The sequence below is a fragment of the Arvicanthis niloticus genome, chromosome 4, assembly GCF_011762505.2.
Source record: "Arvicanthis niloticus isolate mArvNil1 chromosome 4, mArvNil1.pat.X, whole genome shotgun sequence".
Classification (NCBI taxonomy): Eukaryota; Metazoa; Chordata; class Mammalia; order Rodentia; family Muridae; genus Arvicanthis; species Arvicanthis niloticus.
The window spans coordinates 132,374,895-132,398,411 of NC_047661.1; the positions used below are offsets into that span (position 1 = coordinate 132,374,895).

Below are 23,517 nucleotides of genomic sequence, written 5' to 3' on the forward strand. Positions count from 1 at the left end.
CAATATTCCATGAAAAGATATTTTCTGCTTAAACTAGATTTTGTCCTTTCTAACTAGGAATAGCCTGACCTCGGGGGGGGGGGGGGACATATTCCCACAAGAAACAAAAACATTTCCAAAAATGAAATTGTATCTCATTTAATTAGAATATAAATGTTGCCTTTAATTTGTGTAAATCGGCATCTTTGCAGATGCTAAGACCTAAAGTACGTTTCTGTTATTCTGTCAGCCCTCAGGAGCTGGAGCCTACAGCTTATGTGTGTTGATGTTCTCACCTCAGTATGTCTCCTGGGCTATTTTCACAGTACCACAGTCATGGAATCTTTAAGGATAAAACTCTGATGGCCTCTTACTCCTAGTCTTCCTGACTTGGCTTAGTAGCAAAGAATTTCTCAGAGCTGCCACATCTTCAGGCCTTTCCACAGACTTGCTTGTACCATTTGTCTACTTAATCCCTTCATAAATTGAAACACAGTGTCTCACTCAAGCATGGAATCCATGTTATGTCCTGTCCATCTAGGATTTACATACTGTATTCACCTCTCTATCTATTCCCTCCTCTCACCTTTCCATTAAGTCACCTGTCTCCTTCTCCTTCTCCTTCTCCTTCTCCTTCTCCTTCTCCTTCTCCTTCTCCTTCTCCTTCTCCTTCTCCTTCTCCTTCTTCTTCATCTATATATCAGGTATCACCTGTTATATATCATGCATCATAATATGTCTGTTACCTGTCTTACATCTATATAGGTCATTTAAACCCAGTGAAAATATCTTAGCAGTTAACAGTGTTAGCAGGTATTAGTGCCGGAGACAAATGTTTGATGTAGCAATTTTTTTGAAAGTTGCAGAATATCCTCCACAAGGGACTATAGATCACCAGCATCTTCTCTGTGTATTCTGGACAGTTAGTAAGGACCTTACTATTTTTACTACAGTGAACCTACACACACACACACACACACACACACTATAGTAGAACATTAAGTCTACTTATTATTTTAAGAAATATTTACAATGTTCAAAAACTTACTAGAATATGAAGACTTTTATTTTTACAAAACCTGTGAGGCTTTTTTTTCCACTTGAGGAAAGTCTAAAATTTTGATGATTCTAAACATTTTATGAGGTGATCTCGTTTGAGACAAACTGAGTAAAAACGCATCAAGAAATGAAAACTTAAAAGACACTGGGCTTACACTAAGAGGGAATTTATTAACTTCCTTGACAATGAAAACTGTGAACAAACCAGTTCAGGGTGATTGCCTGACTTCAGAGTGAGTGACTTGTCACTCAGTGTCAGGAGACCTCAGTGAAAGTCCCCCATTAGGAGTCAGTGAGAACTTACATACCAGTTCATTGAAAAGACCATCCCTGGTCCTATGCTTCCAGTTGACTTCCTACTGGTACCATAAGTTCAAGGTTCTTAAACTAGAAATTTTTTCACCTGGACTTTTGAATAAATTGGGTCTAATTCTTTAAAATTCTATATTAATTAAATTTTTAGGAAATTCAGTACTGCTAAAATTTGATAGATTAAACTTAGGGTTAAATATGATAAATATTCCCTCAAATTATATAAGGAATTAGAATGAAAAGTTTGATAATTTTTAAGTAAAAAGGCAAACAAATCCTTTGGTTTTCATGGATTTTGTGTGCCTTTGTCTGTAGTCACCTTTGATTATGTTACTACAGGTTTCACAGTCACTCTGTGTTGTAAAATCTGAATCAATCTCACCAAAGCTGTAGGGTTAATACGCTCCTATCTTTGCTTCAGATAAACTGCAAAAATAAATTTATTAAGGCTTGTTAGAAGACTATCTCCCAAATTAGGAGTAAAAATAAAAAGTAGAAATCAAGTATTTCAGAATCAGTGTGTGTGTGTGTGTGTGTGTGTGTGTTACTGTATTTTGTGTTCATGTGGGGTATGGACACATGTGTGTGGGGGTGCACATAGATAACATATGCCTTTGGAGGGCACTATTCAACATCAGGTTTCCTATTCATCTGTTGTCCACTTATTGTTTGAGACAGGGTCCCTTGCTGGACCTAGAGCTTTTGATTAGGCTGAGCTGTCCAGCCAGTGAGCTCCAGGAATCTGCCTTTTCTGTCTCCCCTAAGATTCTATGTTCTCATGTTTACATGGTATGAAGGCCTAACAGTGGGCCTGGTTCTTTGCTGTAGTTACAAAAGTCTGAGACTGTTAGCTTTCATTATGATAAAACAACTATATAGTGGATATCTGACACTCAGCTGCCTTTCTCCCCATTTTTTTTTCCTTTTTATTTAATCCAGGACTTTTTCTGATGGTGCTGTTCTTATTCAGAGTCAGGTTTCTTCCCTCAGTTAATACTCAAAAATACATAGCCATCCTCTGCTAAATGGTGAGTATAAGGGAACCTGGGCTACATGAGATATGACAAAATAAAATAATAATAATAATAATAATAATAATAATAATAATAATAATAATAAGATATGATAAAATATTTGCCTCTGTAGGATGTGAAGAGATAAGGTCCAATCCACTAAACACTGTTTCCCTCTGTCCCTCTCTCCCTTCCTCCCTCCAATCCTTCCTTCCTCTTTCCTTCCTTTCTTTACTTTTCAGTATGTCTTAATTTAGTATGAACTCTGGAATCTGAGACCTCTCAGGAAGAAACGTACAATCATTCTCATAGAAAACACAGGCTAATACTACAGAAAGAAAAGAAAATACAATCGATATGTGTTATTATTCTTAGGTCAGTTCTACTCAAGCCAACAGACTTTTATTTGGCTGTTCCTAAATAATGGTGGTGATTCTCTGGGGAGAAGATGTTTACCTAGCTTTGAGGCTGTGAAGTGTGCCTGGGCCAGTCTGAGCCCTTTTGTTCCCAAGCTCAGCAACTTTTTTCTTTGGTGTGTAATTATCAACTCTCTTGAAAGCTTGCAGATATTAGGGTTCATGCTTGTCGCAGGACTATTAATGTTTGGTAGTCTTTTCCCAGAAGCATGTCAGTGAAAAAGCTGTCCACTTTTGACATAGAAACCTGTGGTGAGATTTAATTAGCATTTTAAGCATAAATCTTTTCACCTATGTCTCTGACCTGCTTATTAAAACCATTTCTGTATATTACTTGCCTTATCATATACAGAAATTTTTGTGAAATGTGTTTTATATTTTCCACAATGAATATAAATAAGCTATTCATTTGTAGTGGAAACTATTCACATGACCTCAGAACAGACACAATGAAAAGAAAGCATACTATTTCAGATAGTTGGATAAATTGTAATAATACGAATACATATAATCAACCAAAACAAAACCTAAAATATGAGCACTCTATTCTCCAGTGTTCCATGTATGAAGAGGAAACTTTCTGTTCATGAGATTAATTAATGGCTCTGAACCATTCCCTGGGACATGTATAAATTTTATTATGTATTTCAGTTTTCATGTGTGAATTTCATGTGTTTTTAATTCACTGAAACTCTTATTTGAATTGCTAAGTTTTTTATTACTGCAGAAATTTAAAAACAACTAATGTGGCGATTTTTCTTATAATAAAAATTATAAACTAGGGTGGAGGCTCTGAACAAGTAGAATTCCCACAGGAAGCATGGCTTCTGTGCATCAGGTCTTTGGGGAGAATTGCAAGTGGCATTCTTACTACTTAGGCAAGAATTCTTAATTTTTTTTTTCTACAATGAATAATGGGCGTTTTCTCCGGAGCGAGCCACAAGCACCTTACTGGTTTGGAATTCAGAAAGTGTAATTAGACTTGAAGCTGAGAAAGAAGACACCTTGGGGAGTCCTGGCTCTGATTAGCTGTGGCGCTAGGGACGAACAGATGCCTCAGACGATTTGAAGGCTGTTTCGTGGATGATGCTAATTGTTTGCTGTGCTCATTATTCTGTGACATCTTTGGAATCACCCAGGTGGAAAGATGTCAGACTGAAATTACCAATACCTTTGCTTAGATGGACTCATGATGCTGTACTGTGAGCCCATTTAGACCAAGGCAGAACTCAAAGCCATTGGTTTATATAAAAGGCTAAGGTTAACGCTTGGCAGGAAATTATCTTGTTAAACAGGGAAGCCTCTGAAATTGCTTCAGAGTTCTTCACATTCCTGTCTCAAATACAAAGAGAGAAATGTCAACAGGAAGAAATGTAGGAAGAGTCCAACCCTTGTCTGTGTGAATTTGAAACACCCATCTGCAACTGCTGTGGATCTCCAAGTGTCAGGGCTGGTGACAGGTCTCCTGTCCTGTTCAATTTCACTAAAGGTCCTTCCTTCCCAATGAGATTTCTCCTGGTAAGTTATTGTCCTGAAAGTGGAGAATACGTCTCTTGGCCTGAAGGTTGACATGCCAATATTTTGGTTACCATAAACCTTATGTAAAAAATCAAAGCCTTTCATGTGCAAAGGGAGACATGCAATATTGATACTGGTTACTGAAATTTAATTTTGCTCCTCTGAGTATATAATTCTGCACATTTAGTTATTTGTTCATCCTATTTTTTGTAACTTTATAGACCTAATAACCAAATTATCAAAAACAATTAAATTAAAAGAAATTTAATTAAATGAGCTATGTTTGAGTGATTGCATGCTTAGTGGTCTGCTATGCTGTGCTCAGACTATGAGAGTCGACATGGATGCATACAGTATACTGTAGTCACAGTAACTTTAAAAACAATAGGCAATTTGTCTGTAGAAGGAAAGTGGCAATTCTTGCCTAGTGGCTGTCTCACCACAACTGGAGTAACTCCAAGGATGCTCAATTTCTTCCTAGAATTTAACATAGGAAGCTGTCCAGAGCAGACAGGTCTCTAATGTAAATGAACATTAATACTGAAATGTTTGTCATGTCAATTCTAAGGATTTCTGATGTTTTGAAAACCAGCTATCCATGTAAGGTAATCTGGACTGTTGCCTGTTAACTCTACTCATCTATTTCTAAATAAAACATAGAGAACACCCTTATAATAAACTCCAAGTCATGAATTTGCTATAGTCCCTTAACTCACAGGCTGACCATCTCAAATCAGTTAAAAAAGTTAAAAAAGAAATTGGCTAAGTTTTAGAAGCTATGCTTTGTGCTTCCCACAATTATAGTCAACTCAGTCATTCTGGATTTCTGACGGGGTTGAAAACTTATAGCTATTTACTTTGAGAGAAAAGATCTGAGTGTATGGTCATCAGCTGACATTCATCCTAAAGCCAAGGAAAAAGCCAGGTTCAGAACTAAGTGTTTTAGTTAGGATAGATGACAGAGGTGCTGGTTAGTCAACAAAAGGATGGACTGGGTATTAGGACTATCTTGTACCTCACTGGTACAAATAGGCATAATTATGCTCTAATTGTATTTTGAGAGAAAAGTTTCCTTTTAACAGGAAGGGTGATGTGTAGGAGGAGCTAAGGTGGGAGGAGTACTGAGAGGAAGAAAAGGAGTAAGAAGAGTAGAAGAAGAAGGAGAGGAGAAGCTAGGTGATGAAAGAGAGATAGAGGGGGGAGACAGGGAAGCAGATGTTCATGTATCTCCACCAGTCAAAGATAGTTGATATATCTAGGTTGGGTAGTGGGTTACACCTCTGATTGAACAATACCAAACTTATAAAGCCTATGATTAACATTTCTTAAAAAAATGTATAAATGCAAAAAGGAAAAGGGGGCATGGGATAGGGGTTTTCTAAGGGGGGGGAATGGGGAAAGGGGATGGTATCTGAAGTGTAAATGAAAGATCTAATAAATAAAAAAATAAAAAATAATAAAAAAAAACAATAGGCAATTTCCTACTTTCCTATCCTAGGAAATATTAATGTTGAACAAAGACAAGAAGAAAGAAGAAAATCAAAGTATGATCTACAGATGGCCCAGGGGAAGAGGAGACAGTCGCCTTCTTTAGACAGTGTTAGAGGAAGTACATATCAGGAAGGAGTGAGTTCAATCTTAATCTGTGAACTTTAGGGACAACTCCACAGACAGAGAAATTTTGTTTCATTGATCTCAGAAAAGCATAAAGACAGAAGTGTGCTCTGGGTGAGGACACACAAGAGTTGTAGACCTAAGAGTAGACGGAAAATCATTTTAATTTGGTGACGTCCTTTGCCAAGGATTTTCAGAACATTGATCTTGCTTGAACCTTCACTCCCAACAGCTACTCCAGCCCTTCCCTGTTGTTTGTGCTCCCTAAACTGAGCTGATGTGGGCTCTGAGTAAACATTTCCTTGAAGTTGCTTTATAGAATAAATTTGGTTTTGTGCTTTGTCATTATTACTGTGCTCCTCAGTCTCTTTGTTAGAGACTTCAATGTGAGCCATGTCCCTGTAACACAGTTCCCTGTCAAGGACAAAAGTTTTCCTTTTGTTTTTCTGTTACCAAAAATAATCCAAAGCTTGTAAACACTAAGCTTATTAAACGGTGGAATATTAATCAATGCTATAGAATATCGGTCATTCCAGTGTGTGGGGTGATGTCAAAATTATTTTGTTGTCTATACTAACAAACTGCAGAATCAATACAGGAGGTTTGTGCTGATATAGAACATAGGGAAGAAAACATATCTTCATAATTAGTAAACTTAGCAGCAGTGGTGAATGCCAGATGAGCATCTGTGATTTTTTGATTGTTCATATAATACTCTATAGTTAAGGGAAACTGAGGCCCAAAAAGACTAGTGCCTTGAGGCTGCACAATAACAAAGTACAAATCGCAGCATTCTGTTTACATATGCTACATTAAGTATAAGCAAACATTGTGCCAACAAGCACATGATTACCAAGTGTTCGCATAAATACCTACATATGTGCTGGGGTATTTTGCATACATTTTCTCTAATTTTTCAGCCTACAGAGCAGGTAACTTGCCTCCCCAATGGAATCTCAGAACTTCTAAAAGCAAAGAAAATTGTACACAAACCTCATAGCTAGTAAGTCCAAGCAAAAGTCGTCCCTCTCACATTTTCCACTGTCTGACTTCGCTGATCTGAATCCTTCAGCAGTTCCTCCTGACGATGAAGTTTGTGTTTTTGTTTGTTGTTTGTTTGTTTGTTTGTTTTGTGAAGCCCATTTCCAGTTAACAAAAGAATTAGGTGGTAAGAACCTAGGGATCTAAAGCCAGGTTCCCTTTAAGCCTTATTAGCTCTCGCAGTATCTGTTTAATTTTTAAGGAACTAAAAGTTTTACACGTTGTATTTGCAAGAACAGCAGCCATGAAAGATTCAAGGTTCTCATGGGAATCATTCTCCTTCTTAAATGAAAGAATAAATTCTCTGTTAACTCTCTTAAAAGGTCTTCTAATTGAGGAAGTCCATTCTTCTCTCAAAGCACGTGAGCAGTTCCCATTAATAATAAAAGTCCTGTGTGTGTGGGGGGGAGGGGGATCTTTCCTGAAGACGCTATGAAGGTCTGACCAGGATGGAACCTTCAGCCAAGGATTATCCTTTCCCTTGGTTTAGATATCAGAAACTTGATGTGCTGTGCAGGACTAAGGAAAATTTTATCAGAAGCTGCACCATTAAGTAGGATTACTATTTGGTACTAAATATATAAATAGGACCAGTAGACTTAAATTACCCCTGTAAGTAAAACCAGGCTTGTGCCCGTTTACTTTAGCGAAACAGTATCGTGTCCATGATGGACAGTAGGCTGGAGAATCGGATGCAGAGGGGCATTGCTGGTGGACTATACAAAAGCCACAGGTTTCTAAAGGAACATGTTCACGTGAGCACATCTGTTGGGTACAGATTAGGTTTCTGTATACATCATCTACCTTTGGAGGCATCTGCAGCTGAAATGCATTTCTCTAAAATGTAGCCAGATTACAGTGGCCCACCAGCTTATCAGCCAGGCTAAGAGCCTGTTGCTTCATGTTGTAAACAGATGTAGCACGATTGTAAACAAAGGATCATGATTAAATGTATGATCCTAAAAAAAAAATCACAAGTGAAAAGCAGTCTAGAAGAGAGATACTTGATGACCCGTCTGTGGTCTGGGTCACATGACATCATCTTTAGGCGAATGCCTACAAATGTAGCAGTGACAAGCCAGATGGGAACAGTGGAGACAGCCATCATGGCAGACCTTTGTTTGACGTAGTCTGCTCATGACATTACCCTTAAACATCCTGTACAATTAAAAATTAGTGAGCACAGTAGGAGATTAGTAAGAAAATATAAATGTAGAATTGGTTGGAAGGGCTAATTGCTTGGAAATTAACAGACACAATTTATTTTATGGTGAGATTTAAAACCCTTTAGGGACTTTATGTGCAAGTGTCAAAAGAGTTGTTGATGTCACTGGTACAGGAAAAAAAAAAGAAATTATCAATAGTATTCTTATCAAAAGCTGAATTTGCTGCAGGGCAGACATTCTCCCCTGAGCCAACACTTTCTTTTTTTCTTTTCTTTTCTTCATGTCTTCATTCCGAATCAGACCCTTATTGTCCCTGACAAAAGCTTCTCAAAGAACATCTGCATATTTCAAGATCCTATTATCTTAAATTTTCTGGAGAAAGGATTTCCAGGCTTGAAAGATGCCGCACTTAAGAGGGATGGATTCTGACTAACCAGAGCTCTTTGAAAAACCTTTCTTAGGTAAAAACTATGAGTGAGACTCCAGGCAGATTCGAGTCTGAGAAATGAATTTCTCCTACATAAGAGCCTGGCAGCAACTCATCTTGGCTTCCATGCTTGACATTATTATTGCTCTGACTAAATAAATTGCCTATCACTCTCACAGAATTCCAGGAACTTAATTCCAAGCCATAAATTGAATCTAAAAATACAAGTCAATAATTAAATAAATATTAATCCCCTCCACCTGTGTATCCCTCACTGTGGCAAGAAGAGAAGTGGAGTCTTAAAGAGAACTCTAGCAGCTGTAAGCAGGCAGCCTGTGCGTACAGCTCTTAGCTTCCTTTGAAATGTTGCATTTATGAGTATGAAGAAAAATATTTATGCATGCAAGCTGGATTTAAGGCAGTGGTTTATCATCATACGAACCAGAAAAATAGTATTTTACCAGGTGTTAAAAGAGTATTTTCCAAATGCCCATTACCAGTATAAGACTCCTTATGTGTCAAAGTGCTCAGAGTTCAAAGGACTTAAAAAACCTTTGCAAAAGAGAAGCAAGGGATGTCTTAGGATTGAACAGGAAGAAATAAACAAAAGAGTGAACAAAGGGTCTTTTCACTTCATCCAAGTGTCCAACAAAGCTCACTGATGGTGGTTTGTTAAAAATAAGTCTTTAAACATATTAAAATGGTATTTTATCAGTCTTATGGGGTTGGCAACAAATATCAGTTTAAAAGTCTGGATACATCTTTGAAATATGAATAGTCTATTTTGTAGAAAATATATAAATAAATGTTTAAAATTATACACAGCTTTGTTCATAAAAATTATTATATCAATTTGAAACATATAATCAAGATTTCCTCCTTCACCTGTGGGTATTTTCAAGCATAAGCTCTTAAGTGTATCATCATGTTGAAGGTTAGTTGAAGTGAGAAGGATACACTTCTGAAAATATTGGAAAGGAAATATATTTACACCATTATCGGTCTTGGTAAGATTCCTATAGAAGTCACTTGAAAGCTTCAGTTCTGAAGCCAGTGTTGAAAATAATTCCTCACTAGAGTTTTATTATCAGATTAGTGTGTCTAAAGTGAACCATCAACAAAGAGAAGTTTTTAAAACTTTTATACTTATTGCAAATAAATTATTTTTAAGTTAAAAAGAATTTTTATTCAATGATGCACCTGAGTGGAGAGGGAGATAAAGTCTCATCCAGTCTCAAGAAACATTACAAATGTCATGTGGCTTTTCTAAGATATTTTTATGTGAAAAAAAAATGTGAAATTGATTTTCCCAAAGTAAGAAGAAGATATTCTCCATTGCTTATATATGAGCTAGAAGCCTGTGAAAGTTTAGGGATCTTAGACTCTTAAATCTGGGAGTTCTTGTGTAATTCTCGGGGTGTTGCATAACTGTTGACAATATTTCGTCAGCAAGTCAGCAGCTGCACACACTGAGATCGTCTAACACCCTGGTCGATGTAGACATCCTAGAGGGATCTCAGGCTCTGCAAAGGTTGCCCCTTTTACACACAGACTCACTCAATTGCTAATAAGCACCTATTCTTACCTGCATACTATAGAGAGGGGCATCTACTTTCCTCATGGGGTCCTTAGTTTCAAGTCTAGACCAGCAGGAGACAGTAAAGCACCCTCACTGCCACAGTCCTGAGCTTTTATCATTTATGTGATAGAGGATGGATAACTGGAAGAAATGGTCTACTACCCTTGCTGTTTTCAAGTTTTCTGCTTTCTTTCAGTCTCATACATCAAACCTAGGAACAGGAATTTATTCTCCACATACATTAATAAAAAATTCACTAGAAGATACATATAATTCATTGATTTCATAATCTTTACCCTGAGGCAGCTAAGAAAATTTGGCATTCAAAGTATAGCAAATACTTAAATACTTTTAGTCAATAAATGCTTTGAATTACCAACTCTTGAAATTGATGCTCGGAGACAGCACACCACACATGGTATTTCAAATCTTCTTAGATGCCATATTCTTTGACGGTTCCTGGCATTTGGTCGAGGACAAGGAATTACTTCATTCATTCAGTTAAAACTGCACATTCTTAAGATAAAATGCTTTGCCTCAATGGCTATAAAATTTGGTTTCATAGGCATGGATACCCCTGGAAAGCCGGCATTTCCCAGTGTGATAAGGCCTTCAGAAGAACTTGTTAACAGCCCAGAAGCCCATGGCCCACCCTAGATTGAGAATCAGAAAGTCTGTTGGTGAGGGTCAGACATCAGGTTAAATAGTCCTTCAGGAGAATCTCACTAAGGTCCAAGCGTAAGAATCACAGCTGGAAACACAATGAGAGATTTTATTAAGAGATGGGTAATATTGTTAAAATATTTTATGAGGGAAGCAAACTTTGTCCTCTAGTTTCTCTAAATGTGAGATGTGTTGTGATGAAGGAATCCACTGACCTTTGACTTGATGTGGGCTGATTGTTTTCAGAACCCTTTGCCACTTTCATGTCCACCACAACAAACAAAACTGAATGGCAGGAGGAGGCTTTCCCTGTGCCTGAAATCTCTCCCTGAGGGGAGGGTGACCTAGGAGTTACTTCAGTCCTACACTGCCATCTCTGAAGGAACCTTAGCCCATACAAGCAGTAGTACATTTCACAGCAGTTCTTAAATTTGAAATAAAACATACAAGATCATGCCCATCAAGGTCTAAGGAGTTGACCCTCACAGATGGACAGAATGAGCACCATCTTAGGATAGGGACCAACGGACAAGTACCCCCAGTGATACTCTTGTTCTTAAAAGATTAATGTGAACTTTATAGTAAGTTAATAAAGCTAAAGCCACAATCCCCTTCTTTTGTCCGTTTGATTTTGCTGCTCACTGTTAATAGTACTCCCGCTGAATTTATATGACAGTCGTAATTCTCCAATGTGTCCTAATATGGCTGGGTTTGAAAATAGGGTCTTTAATAACTAACATCAAAGGAGCCTGTAAAACTAGGTTCTAACCAGCATGACAGGGAGCTTGTAAGAAGACATGAAAAGCGACAACCATGTGATGCAGAGGGGGAAGACAGACATCTATGAGCCCGAGATGGTCCCAATCAGCGTCTGTCCTGGTATCTTAGTCTCAAATTTGAAACCTTCTAGAATATGGGATGAAAATGTACTATGTGTCAGTCAAGCGTTGGTCAGCCCTAGTGGACTAATCTCTCTCCCTTGGATACTGTAGTCTCTGCTTGTTCTGGGATATGCAAGGTTGTTCTCTGCTTGCTTACCCTCAGGCTGCTTGTTTCTAATGCAATTCCTTTGCAACGCTCTTTGATGCTGGATACTTCCTGCCTCTCACACTCTACCTACCCTTCCCACTCTGACCGCCATTCTCCTTTGGCCAGAGAGTCTTCATTGCTCAAGATTTACATTGTTTCTGCTGTGACATTATTTACATAATTCAGATGTCTTCTGGTCTCCTGTAAGAATCCTCCTACAAGGGCATACTTGCTCTATGTAAGCATCCTGGCATCCCAGTCTACATTCCAAAATGCAGGCAGCCCCAGAGTCTATATTCAAAGATTCAAATTATGCCATTTAATGATATTTCCAATCACAATTACCCTCATCTAGAAACTCAGTCAGAGATATGTACAGAGGTGTGTCTGCCAGATGATTCTAAATCATGTCAGCATGTCTGTCCCAGTAACATCCATAGGAAACAGCTAGGCCACTTTGGTCCAACTCAAACCCTATAGCTATTTGGTACAGTGATGCTAATTATAATAGTATAAGATTAGACAAAGTCTGGAAGTGGTATTGAGGAAGATATAAGGTTCAATACTCAGATATCCCCCCCAAATATATAAATATATAGCAGCAATAAAGGTTAGTTGAAAAAGAAGAACCACAAAACTAGACGATGGAGTTTCAAAAATGCAAGAACTTGGGGATTGTCAAAGACAAAATTAACAGTCTTATGTTTTAAATGCATTTTTATTTATTTCCTGTCTTTCAAAGTCACTTCTGAATACAGCTTTCAATTCTCTCTCCCACATTAATGATAATGAACTCAGAGTGCTTTGAGATCCTTATCTGAAAAGGATTAAGTGCATATTAATGTCGTTTAAAAGCTGTGTTAATGACTTCAGATGCAATGGTGGAATGGCTTCCAATTTAGTTCTAAATAGGTGTAAATCATTTCACATGAGGAACCCAGTGAATTAATTGCAATGTAGTGCGGCATGCAGCAAACCTATTAGGCCACTTGAACACAGCTGCAAACCAGAAGCTAAACTGGATTAGAATACTGTTTGCAGAAAATAGCAAATCGAAGCGCTCTCTGAGCAATTAGCAAAATCAGAGCACCCTTTGAGGCAGATAAGCACAGAAAAATGAAGAACGCCTTTCTCACTCGGGTTTCTCCAAATGCCCAATTCTGTTCCTATCTTCAGTGTCTTGGATTATGTTCAAAGCCCAACACAGCCGAGTTTCTGTAATACAGATGAGATTTTGTTTTGATGTGAACAATTCAACCACAGCTAAATGTGCATTCTCAACCACAGTGATGCTGATGAATGCCTCTGTTACAGCAACACCCACTGCAGCCTGACTCACTGTCAGCCTCGCCCATTGCATTCTTCTCAGGTACTTGTGCTGATTTGGGAAGAGGGAGGTGTGTGAGAAGGTTGATGTGAAAACAGAAGCTTACTGGAAAATGGTAGCATAAGTGTGTGCAGATTGTGTAGAACACACAGTTGTATAGCCATTTTCCTTATTTTATTTAACCAAACTTATTAATAGCTAGATGGCATTTCCTTATAGTACAAAAGAAAACCACTTTATATACTTTAATTAACTTGTCCGAGGTCCTAAAGTGGCCCAACTGCTAATGCATATATAAACTTAGCAAAACATTTGCATCCCAAACATTTCAATAACACATGGTCCAAGGAAATTTCTTTCAAAAACTACTTGGGGGCTGTTTCCTTATCAGTAGATACTTGAGTCCTTCACAGTAAAAAGCAAAATGCAAGTATGAAGTTTAGCCATGGGCTTTATATATTTGTATACTTGTATATTTGTTCAATTATTTAAATATATTTTTCAAACTAGGAGCTCAAATCACTTTGTGGACACAGCTGTTCTTCTGTGGAAGTGGATGAATGAACTCTTCCATTGGCAAAAATCAAATCATTTGGCACTTCATACCCTTCCTGTATTTTTTACTTATTTAGAAATTCAGTGTACTTCAGTTCATCAGCTGTAGTCTATAGAGACAGAGAAACAACAAGGAATGGTGCGTCTTGATGTCTTGATGTGTTTATAAAAAGATAAAGATAAAGAGAATATGTTCTGTGGGTGTGTGGTGAGGTATGAGTGAAGGGGATGTCTTAGCAGGCCCATGCCAAGGCATCCCTTCCTCCTGAGGGACCAGCCACAAGAGATATAGTATAGAAAAGAGTTTATTCAGGGCTTGGGGAGGGGAGTTAAGAGGGTAGTAGAGGCAGAAAGAGGCAGAAAGATGGAGAGAGTAGAGAAGTAGAGGCCAGCCATGACCATGTGGAGAGAGGGGTAGGGAAGGGGCAAGGGGCAAGGGACAGGGAGATCAAGAGAGCAAGAGTGTGAGAGAGCAAGAGGAGGAGGAGGCAAGCAGCCCCTTTTATAGTGGGCCAAGCCTACCTGGCTGTTGCCAGGTAACTGTGGGGAGGAGCTTACCTGGCTGTTGCCACATAACTGTGGGGGTGGAGTTTAGACAGAAAGCTAACAAATGTGAGGGAAGGTCATTTTTGTTTTGAACATCAAACATCACTGAAGTCCATGGGTTCTTCACTTTCCATTAACTATCCACAAGACATAAGATAAAAACAAAATGGTAGATAGAAGGAGAAACACAGAAGAGAGCATGTAGCATCATGGACCACCCCTTACACTCACTGCCATCCCCACAGTGCTGCTCTCAGTCCTATGAAAAAAAGCCTTGCTCTGAGGATTAGCATGGTCTGACAAGCTGGGTTCCCACTCAGTGCTATTGAAGCACACATGATCTCTCTTCAGTAGCTTAGTCCATCCTGGCTTGTTACTTGATAGATGCTGTGACCACAATGCACAAAGAACCTCCGTTGTGACTGTCTCTGAGCTTCAGGGTGCTAGAGAAGCAGCTCCTGGCTATCACTGTTGCAGGCAAAGAAGGGAATGTTTAGGATCCTTCAACAGAACTGCAAGAGCCATTCATCACTCACCTCTAAACTCAAGGTCTCAGCAACTGGCTTTCCACAGAGTATTCAAACAGAGCAAGTGGCCACAGCCCAGCGAAGCCACTGTAGTTCTCAGAACAGTTGGTAGGAACATATGTTGGAAATCCACGGTTTTAAAAATGGGGAGAGGTGTTCAGGTTTGCTTCCTGAGATTTCAGAAAAACAGAATTCATGGTTTTTAGAAGGGAACCAAATCTCTGGTAGGAAAATCTTGTTTCCTATTTCTTGGTCAAGCCTACAGTGTTCATCCTTTGGAAGGAATGGTTGGTCTACACTCTTCACCCTCAGCTCACAGGGGTCTCTGTCATGGCATCACAATCCTTGTCTTCAGGTAACCTGCCTTTAGTCAGCAATAATCCCAAAGCACCACAGCAGAGATGGTAGTGATAAGGGGCTTCCAAAGAGAAGCACAAAATGCCTTCCTGCAACAGATAGAGGGAAAGTTCTTTACTTAATAAAGAAAAAAAAAGCATATTCTGAGAATTTCTGAGAGTATCTCTAATGATGAGCCTTCATGACAAAATGAAGAACAAGAAATAATTCAAGTTAGTTTACTGTTATATACCAAATGCACAAATCATAGCAATGTAAGCTCTGTGCCCAGTGCAGGTGGGAAGTATCATGTAATGGGTCAAAACTCTAGACAATCCAAGGCCTGCAGAGTGGGTCTTGGGTGTGGCTGTAGTAAGTATAATAGACACACTGCTGTACCAGACAGTGTCCATTGAAAGCCATCATTACACAGGTTGATCTTTAGGAAAATGTCATTGTTGTTTTAAGGAGCATTTTAGACAGCATGCAAACTTTCTATTATAATATTATTTAGAAACATTTTAAAAGCTTCCTAAGACTGTCATCAATTGAGCTAACTTCTGCCCCATTATTTGGACAAAGCAGTAAACTTCATGGACTTCACAGTCTAAAAGTGTAAGGGCTGTACAGCTTTAATGGATGCAAAGTAAGCAAAAATCAAGCTTTCCCTGATTGCTCACCAGAAAGATAAGTTGGTATCTCTGCTATTCCTAAGTATAAAGAGACCATCTTAGGTCCACTGAGGGGAACCTCAATTCATGAGTAACCCTAGGGGAACAAGAGAAATTTTCTAAAATAAATAAAAGAAAAAGTACATATGAGTTTCAATAAGAGATATGTTGTCCATCAGAAAGATGGTGAATATCTTGTGAGTTAGAGCCCTCATTGCCTATTTGAAAGTTGGCTTGGTTTCTATCACCACGTACAGGTTGGTTTAACTTGTTTTGATGCACAAATATGAAGCATGCTGTTTCCTCTGACAGTATCTCACCAGTCTGTAATGAGGGAGCCTTTTGATACATGTTTTGACCCTGAAATGATCATTAAGTGGCCACTGCTCCCAAGGAGTGACTGGCAAGAGAAAAGTCATGGCTCTGAATCATATTGATTTTACATTTTCTCTTGTTACCTAAAAATCCTGCCATTAAAGAATCCTCAACAAGGCAGAACTATTCAAACTTTACAACTCCATCACAAAACCTACCAAAGTACTGCTTGGTCAATGTGCCATCTACACTGGCATTTATTTCAGAGCTCTGAGTCTTAGGTAGGATCTGATAACGACTTTCACTCACCTTTGTGTGTCCACTACAGTGTTGTATTTCTTCTCTCGGTATAATAAATGCATCACCTGCATTAGTAGGCCTGCAAAGGGAGCTTTTTATAAGACATTCCTTCATTCTTCAGTTAGCAAACACTGATGATAGAATATTTGATATTTGTAACACGATGAAGGAAAAAATGCAGAAATGCAACTTCTCTAAGGACCCTCTACTCAATGCAGCACTGAAATAGAATTTAGCTTCTGTTAGGCCAGCTTGTCGCAGCTCTCTTATCCCCAGGTCTCATTGGCAATCTAAGATTCTTATAAACAGAACAGTCCAACCTCCAGGGTGAATTTTCAAAATCCTGCTTAGGCAAGGCACATAGAAAATGTGTTGGTTTATTGCGTTTTGGGCACACACAGCCTCTGCAGTGTTTTGAGCATTCACCCCTCCAGGTTAGCAATTCATTACAAAGCCTCTCATGAGTCTGAGATGAGCTCACATTTGTGCTTGCAGATTTGAATGAATAAAAAGGCCCTTGCAGAGCCAGGTAATAGCCACATTCATAGGCTGATTCTTCATCCTCGCTCCAGGCCAACATAGTTTCACACTGTGTAGCAGAATGGATGATAAAATTACCATCTAATCCTTCAGATCTTACAATATCAAATTCTAGAATTAGGAGTCAGGTGGCTATCCTTGCCTGCCCCATCGTAGTTTTAATTGGGACCCAAATAAAGTATGAAATTGTTTCAGTCCAGTGTTTTCGGGCTCATGGATGGATTTCTAAATTTTAAGATGATTTTCTCTGATCGGTGGTGACTGTTACAAATTGATGTTAGCTTTTCTACAAGGTCTCAGGGAAGTATGTATCAATCATATCTCTATTAATAACATTCTTGATATAATTATGCATTAACTATTGTATTGCCCTGCATTAAAATGTAATCATAATAAAACCATAATGTTTCAAGCAAATCTTTGTTGGTATGAGTACTATAGCTAAAATTTTATATTGTTTGGATATTAATAAGTTAGAAAACGTAGTTTGCAAAAACTATCAAAACAAACCACAGTAATCTAGGAACATGCAAGGTCACTATGACATATAGCAGTCTATTATAAGGTGGCATGAATAGCCCTCAAGGTCACTATGACATGTTACAAAGTATTGTGAGGATGCTAATAGTTTTCAATACTATTAGATGTCAGGAGAGGGATTAAGCTTTGCAGAAATTATTTTCTTATTAACCCAGTCTTTTTTATCAAGTTTTAATCTCTATCTACACAAACATGATCTGAAAAAATCTCCAACCTTTGCCACACTCATTTACCTTTCCCATAAAAAAATAGCTTAAAATATTGGGCCTTGTACAATACCAACACTATGGAGAAATCAGTATCCTTCACATTACATAAATGGGTGAGTATCTGCATTTCCCTTGTGAGTTATTTTCTGTCTTCCAGAGTTTCACCATCCAGTCAGTTTTGCCTGGGACAATTTCTCTAAGATTGCTTTGTAACTATTAGCCATATTCTAGAAGTTTTTATTTCATGAATATTCATTAATTATTATATAGCATAATGTTAATTTGTGGGTTCACTCCTACTTAACACTTCATATGATCAAGGGTTTGTTTTTGTTTACCTAATAATAATTTATTTAGTTCTAATGAGCATCCCTTCCTGTAGATGTTCTAATCACTTAGTAAATATTGACCTGAGCAAGGATTTTACTCACAGAGATGCATTTGATAATGAATACTATCTTTGAACAAGACCCAGGGAAATCCTGCCCAAGTAGAATGTGCCTCACCTTTAGAGGCATACAACAACCTCCCAAGAGACTTGAAGTGAATGTAGCAGTGTGAGCAGATAGATATGTAGATGATTGACAGAAGGTTGATAAATAGATGATTGATGGATATATAGATGACAGATGAACAGTAGGTAGGAAGAGAGGTAGATAGTTGATAGATTACATAAGTAGATGATAGAGATAGATGAGATATAGATATATCTATATATCTATATGTGGGAAGGTAGGTAGGTGGATGAATATATGGATAAATGATGGATGATAGACAGATTACAAATAGACAGATGATTGATCTGCAAGTGAGTAATATGCTTTCCTCACATCTAGTTTTTAAACTTGCGTTTATCTATGCTTAAAATGCTATTTAAGATAGACTTAACTCTCAGTCTTATTCCAAGGAAATCTAATGTTTCTCCTTGTTTGTCTGACATGGGTCTTACTGTGTATCCCTCGCCGGCCTGATGCTGAGAGTCCTGAACTTGAAGCATCCTCCTGTTTCTGCTTCTGAGTGTTGATCCCTCTAATTATTTGTTAAACTAAAAAAAAAAATGTATAAGAAATAACACAATCTTTCCACTTTTATGACTACGTAAAACTCTGAAATTTGAATTATTCATTTTATTTATAAGCAAAAGGTTAAATGATCTTTATTCATGGGTAGCATGAATATATATGTAGAAAATCCCAAGTGTATTGCAAGAGGTGAATATAAGATTAATGATCTTCCCATATGCTAAAAATAAATAAGTAAAAATTAATTTTTCTTTTTTAATTAGTATTTTATCATGCAAAACAATGGCTTTCTTATGAAGAATTCATTATCTCTCATAGTTTTACCTCAAATCCAACTCCACCATCATCTCTCTTCCCAAACAGTCCCTCTCTGCTTTTATTTCATTTAATTTTAATACATTAATATTTGTCTAGATATGACTAGATTTTACCTGTGCAAAATAACATATCTGTCCCATCTATCCCACCTTTCTCTCCTGTTCTCCCTACCTCCTCTCTTTCAGCTCTTCATACTCCTTCCACCTCCGTGTACTAGTTACTAAGTATATAAACACATATTCTGCCTATGAGAGAAAACACAAGTGTCTAAGTCTTATTGTACTTAATACAATGATGATATTCAGGTTTATCCACTCTCCTTCAAATGTCATGATTTCATTTTTTCTTATCATAATCCACTAGACTGTCTCTAATTGCTTTCAAATACTGTTATTTAGGTAGATGTTTAGAAACATATCTTCTGTTACTCTTTGAAATTTTGAAATGTATTTTTCCTTATATTCTTCTTTGAAATGTATTCTACTATCTAGATCATACCTGTATCCTACCTCCAATTCTACCTGGGCTTCCTAACACATGTACCTCTAAATTTTATTTTATTTTTTAATAACCCTGTGAAATAGCCTTTAATTTTAGCTGTCTTTCTGTGTAATGCCTTCCTTGGCTCCCTCCTTTTCCCCCTCCACACTTGATCCTCCTATTTCAGTATCTTCCCCATCCATACAAAACTGTCTATTCTATTTCCTTTTCCTGATAAGATTGCTCTATTTCCCATTAGTCCCTTACTCTTAACCTAACCTGTGTGGTTCTATGGATTGTAACTTAGTTATCATTGACTTTACAGCCAATATCCACATATAACTGAATACATACCATATTTGTCTTTCCAAGTCTGGGTTACACACTCAGGAATTTTTTCCTAATTAATCCATTTACCTGAGAAATTAATAATTCCATTTTTAATGGTCGAGTAATTCTTCATTGTGTAAATATGCCACATTTAAATTTTTATTTTATTTTTTAATTACTTAAAACAATTTATAAATCTAAATATATTTTAATCATAGTCTCCCTCTCCCCTAAAGTTCATACAGGTTCTCTCCTTCTCCCTACTCACCCATGATTAAGTTCTTTCTCAAAAGAACACCAAAAACCAAAAACCAAAACTAAAACAAAACAACAACAAGATGCCCTGTTGAAGAACATCTAAGTTGTTTCCAATCTCTGTTGATTATGAATACAGCAGCGATGGACATGGATGAACAAGTGTCTCTGTGGTAGCATGCACGGGGCCTTCACAGATTAGTCCTCTCTATAAATTAAGCTTCTAGTTTAGTGTCTTGATGAGATTCTTGAGTATGCATGCCTTCTCTTGGGCATTTTTCCCACTGTTTGTTTGCTTTCTCTAATTCCACTGTATGAGTTTTTATTTTATCTTATTATATTTTATTGTGAAAAATAGGAAAAAGGTTTTATTTTCCATTTCTTTAAGGAATTGTGATTAGATTCTAATGAGGATTACATGTATCTGTAGATAAGTGTTTTGGTAGAACAACAGTTTTCACAGTATTAATCCTACCAATCATGTCAGGTCTTTCCATATATTTTCTTTGATTTCTTTTTTCAATTCTGTTTTACAATTCTTTCATCTTCTTGGTTGTATTTATTCCAAAGTATTTTATTGTGGCTATTGTGAACAGTGTTATTTGCCAGGTCACTTCCCTGGTATATTTGTCATTTGTATATAGAAATACTACTGAACCTTGTATATTGATTTTCTATTCCATACTTTTAATGAATCTGTTTAATGGAAAAAAAACTCACTAAATGCAATTGGTGCTGTCTATGTGCACATGGGTGTAAGGTCTTGCACTAAAGGACAGGCAACCTACCAGTGGCCAAACCCAAGGGAAAGGGACTGTGCCTCCCACAACTGCCAGTGGCTTCTGATCTAGGAGTTAAGCCAAAGTAGCCTTCCTTTCCATGCTGGCAATTTTGACTGACTTGATCTTGCATAGGTATGGTGCAGGTGACCACAGACACTGTGAGTTCATATGTACAGCAGCCATGGCACATCCAGAAAGCAGTCATTGTGAGTTCATATCAGAGCACTCATTTGCTTCCTCTGCTCATGCACTTGTTCTAACCTCTCCCAGGATTTTCCATGATCCCATATCCAGGAACAGATATACAGGTTCTTTCAGAATGCACTGCTGTGCAGTGAGGATAGATCATGATGAGATTTGTTGACTTTTCTCCTGCAGCATCCCAGGATTTGCAGAACACAAAACTACCTGTGAACTGCATCTCCTCCTCCAGGGTCAGATCTGTGACCCCCATGACATCAGGAAAGTTAACTATCCTTTGTGGGTTATTTTAAAGTTCAGCATGATGGAGGATGGGGTAGAGGAAGGATCAGCTGGCAGAGTGATTGATAGCAAGAGTATTTGATCACTATCTGAGCAAAACCAAATATGATGGGACAAACCTAAGGTTCAAGACGACCTGGAGAGGTCTAGCCTGGACTACACTGGACTCTTCCGTTTTAAAAAAAGGTTAGAGGAAATGTGTGATGAATGAATATAATATTACAGTCATGTTAATGAAGATATATGAACATTTGTGACATTTAAAACCCATCTCACAGGAGTCACAACAGCTGTGGATTCTTATCATTTCTCAAATATTGAAATACTAAAAGAATGAAGTAGATGGGGCACATATGCTATTCGTTGTTATTTGATTAGGCCATTTTATCTGTCGCTGTAATGGACAACTGTGACATGTTGTGTAACAATGTCAGAAAGCATCACAACACTGACTGTGTACTGGACATATTCTACCCTGGTGTTCTGGGAATGACTGGAAAAACATTTCTGACCTAACTTACCAGGCAACTAAAGCTGAGAACAAGCGAGCTGAGAATGAGGAGGTTGCTGTGGAAGGCAGGAACCTTAACTTCTGTAAACCTTTTTATCCTGCATGTGGTTGGTTGTCAAAGCAATACAGACATCCAATCCTGACCTGAACTCAGCCATCTTGTCCTTGGAACATTTGTCAGAGAACGTTCTCCCAAAAGACTATTTCATAAGAGTGTTGAAAGCAAACTAGAGAGATAGCTCAGTTAAGAGTGTGCACTGCCCTCTCGGAGGACCCAGTTCAGTTTCCAGCAACCATGTCAGGAGGCTTGCCTGTAACTACAGGTCCAGAAAGTCCAATGTCCTCTTCTGGCCTCTTCTGGCAACTGCATTCACATGCAGTTATCTGTACCCCCCCCCCACACAAACACACAAACACACACACAAACAACACACACACACACAACAAACACACACACAACACACACACACAACACACACACACACAGAGAGAGAGAGAGAGAGAGAGAGAGAGAGAGAGTTAAAAATAAAAACCTTTTAAAAAGAGAAATGTTGTATGCATTTTTCTTTCTTTTCATGAAATAATCAAATATTCTTGCCCTCGTTGTTTCCCCCAATCAGCCGGTCAAGATACTGTTTTGTTTCTCAGATGACATTCATCCTGGAACAGAAAGCCATCCACACCTGAAACAATGTATAAATAATAAATAGTGATGCCCTTGTCCTTCAGGGGGAGGCTGAAAACTTTTATATTTTAATTGAGTTCTGTTTGTGCTTTTGATGTTTTATTTATTGGACTTTTCTCTTCATGATTGCTGTTCTTGCTCAGACTTGAAATAGCTCCAGTCCTGTGCTGCCCTTTGCTTTGAGATTTTCTTTAATTTCTGTCAAATGTTGGCGCTTTGGAGGCTGGAGGGCACTAGGTCAATAAATTAAGGTATGAAAAATGCCACCTGCCACTTTTTTTTTGCCTGTAATACAACATTCATCAATGGTTTAGGACAGGGAAATCACTTCAGTCACAGCTTCTTCACAGAAAATAATTATTTCCATGTTTTCCACTGATAGCCTTCTGATTTCCAGTTGCCATCAAACCCTCCTGAAAGACATGAGATATACACATAGTACCTGAAGATCCGGGTATGCTAACCAATTTGGGAACATGACACAGCCTGAGAAAGGAAAAGATCAGACAAGCTTCTGGGATGGTCAGTAGAATGGGCTGCATGGCCTTGTCCTCCACATGGGGTGAGCTGCAGTCTCTATCACTGTAAACCACAAACCATGAGACCTAGGACAACTTCTGAAACAAGTGCATCTTGGAGACCTCTCTGCACTACATGGGCACCAGGCACATTCATGGTGCACAAATATATGGAAGCAAGACACTCATACAAATAAAATAATACGCTAAATTAAAAAACAAAAAAAATGTAACTATAAGATCAATGTTCAACTGGTATTCTAATGTCCTATTAATGCAGTCTCTTTTTTGTGTGCTGTCATCACTTTGGGTAGTGAATAATCATAGTTATGTTTTCTGAGGGTGCTCTGAAAGACCAATACTTTCTTATCTCAGTTGAGAAGGGTCCCATCTTCTCTGAAAATCTAACACCAGTGTATTGGAGATCTAGCTGAAAAGAGAGAGAGAGAAT

At 38.0% G+C, this 23,517-nt stretch overlaps 1 protein-coding gene across 1 annotated transcript in view; it reads left to right on the plus strand.

Moving 5' to 3' along the window:
• Positions 1-23,517, plus strand: part of Negr1 (neuronal growth regulator 1) — a 697,487-nt gene that overhangs the window by 314,576 nt on the left and 359,394 nt on the right. The window lies entirely within an intron of this gene.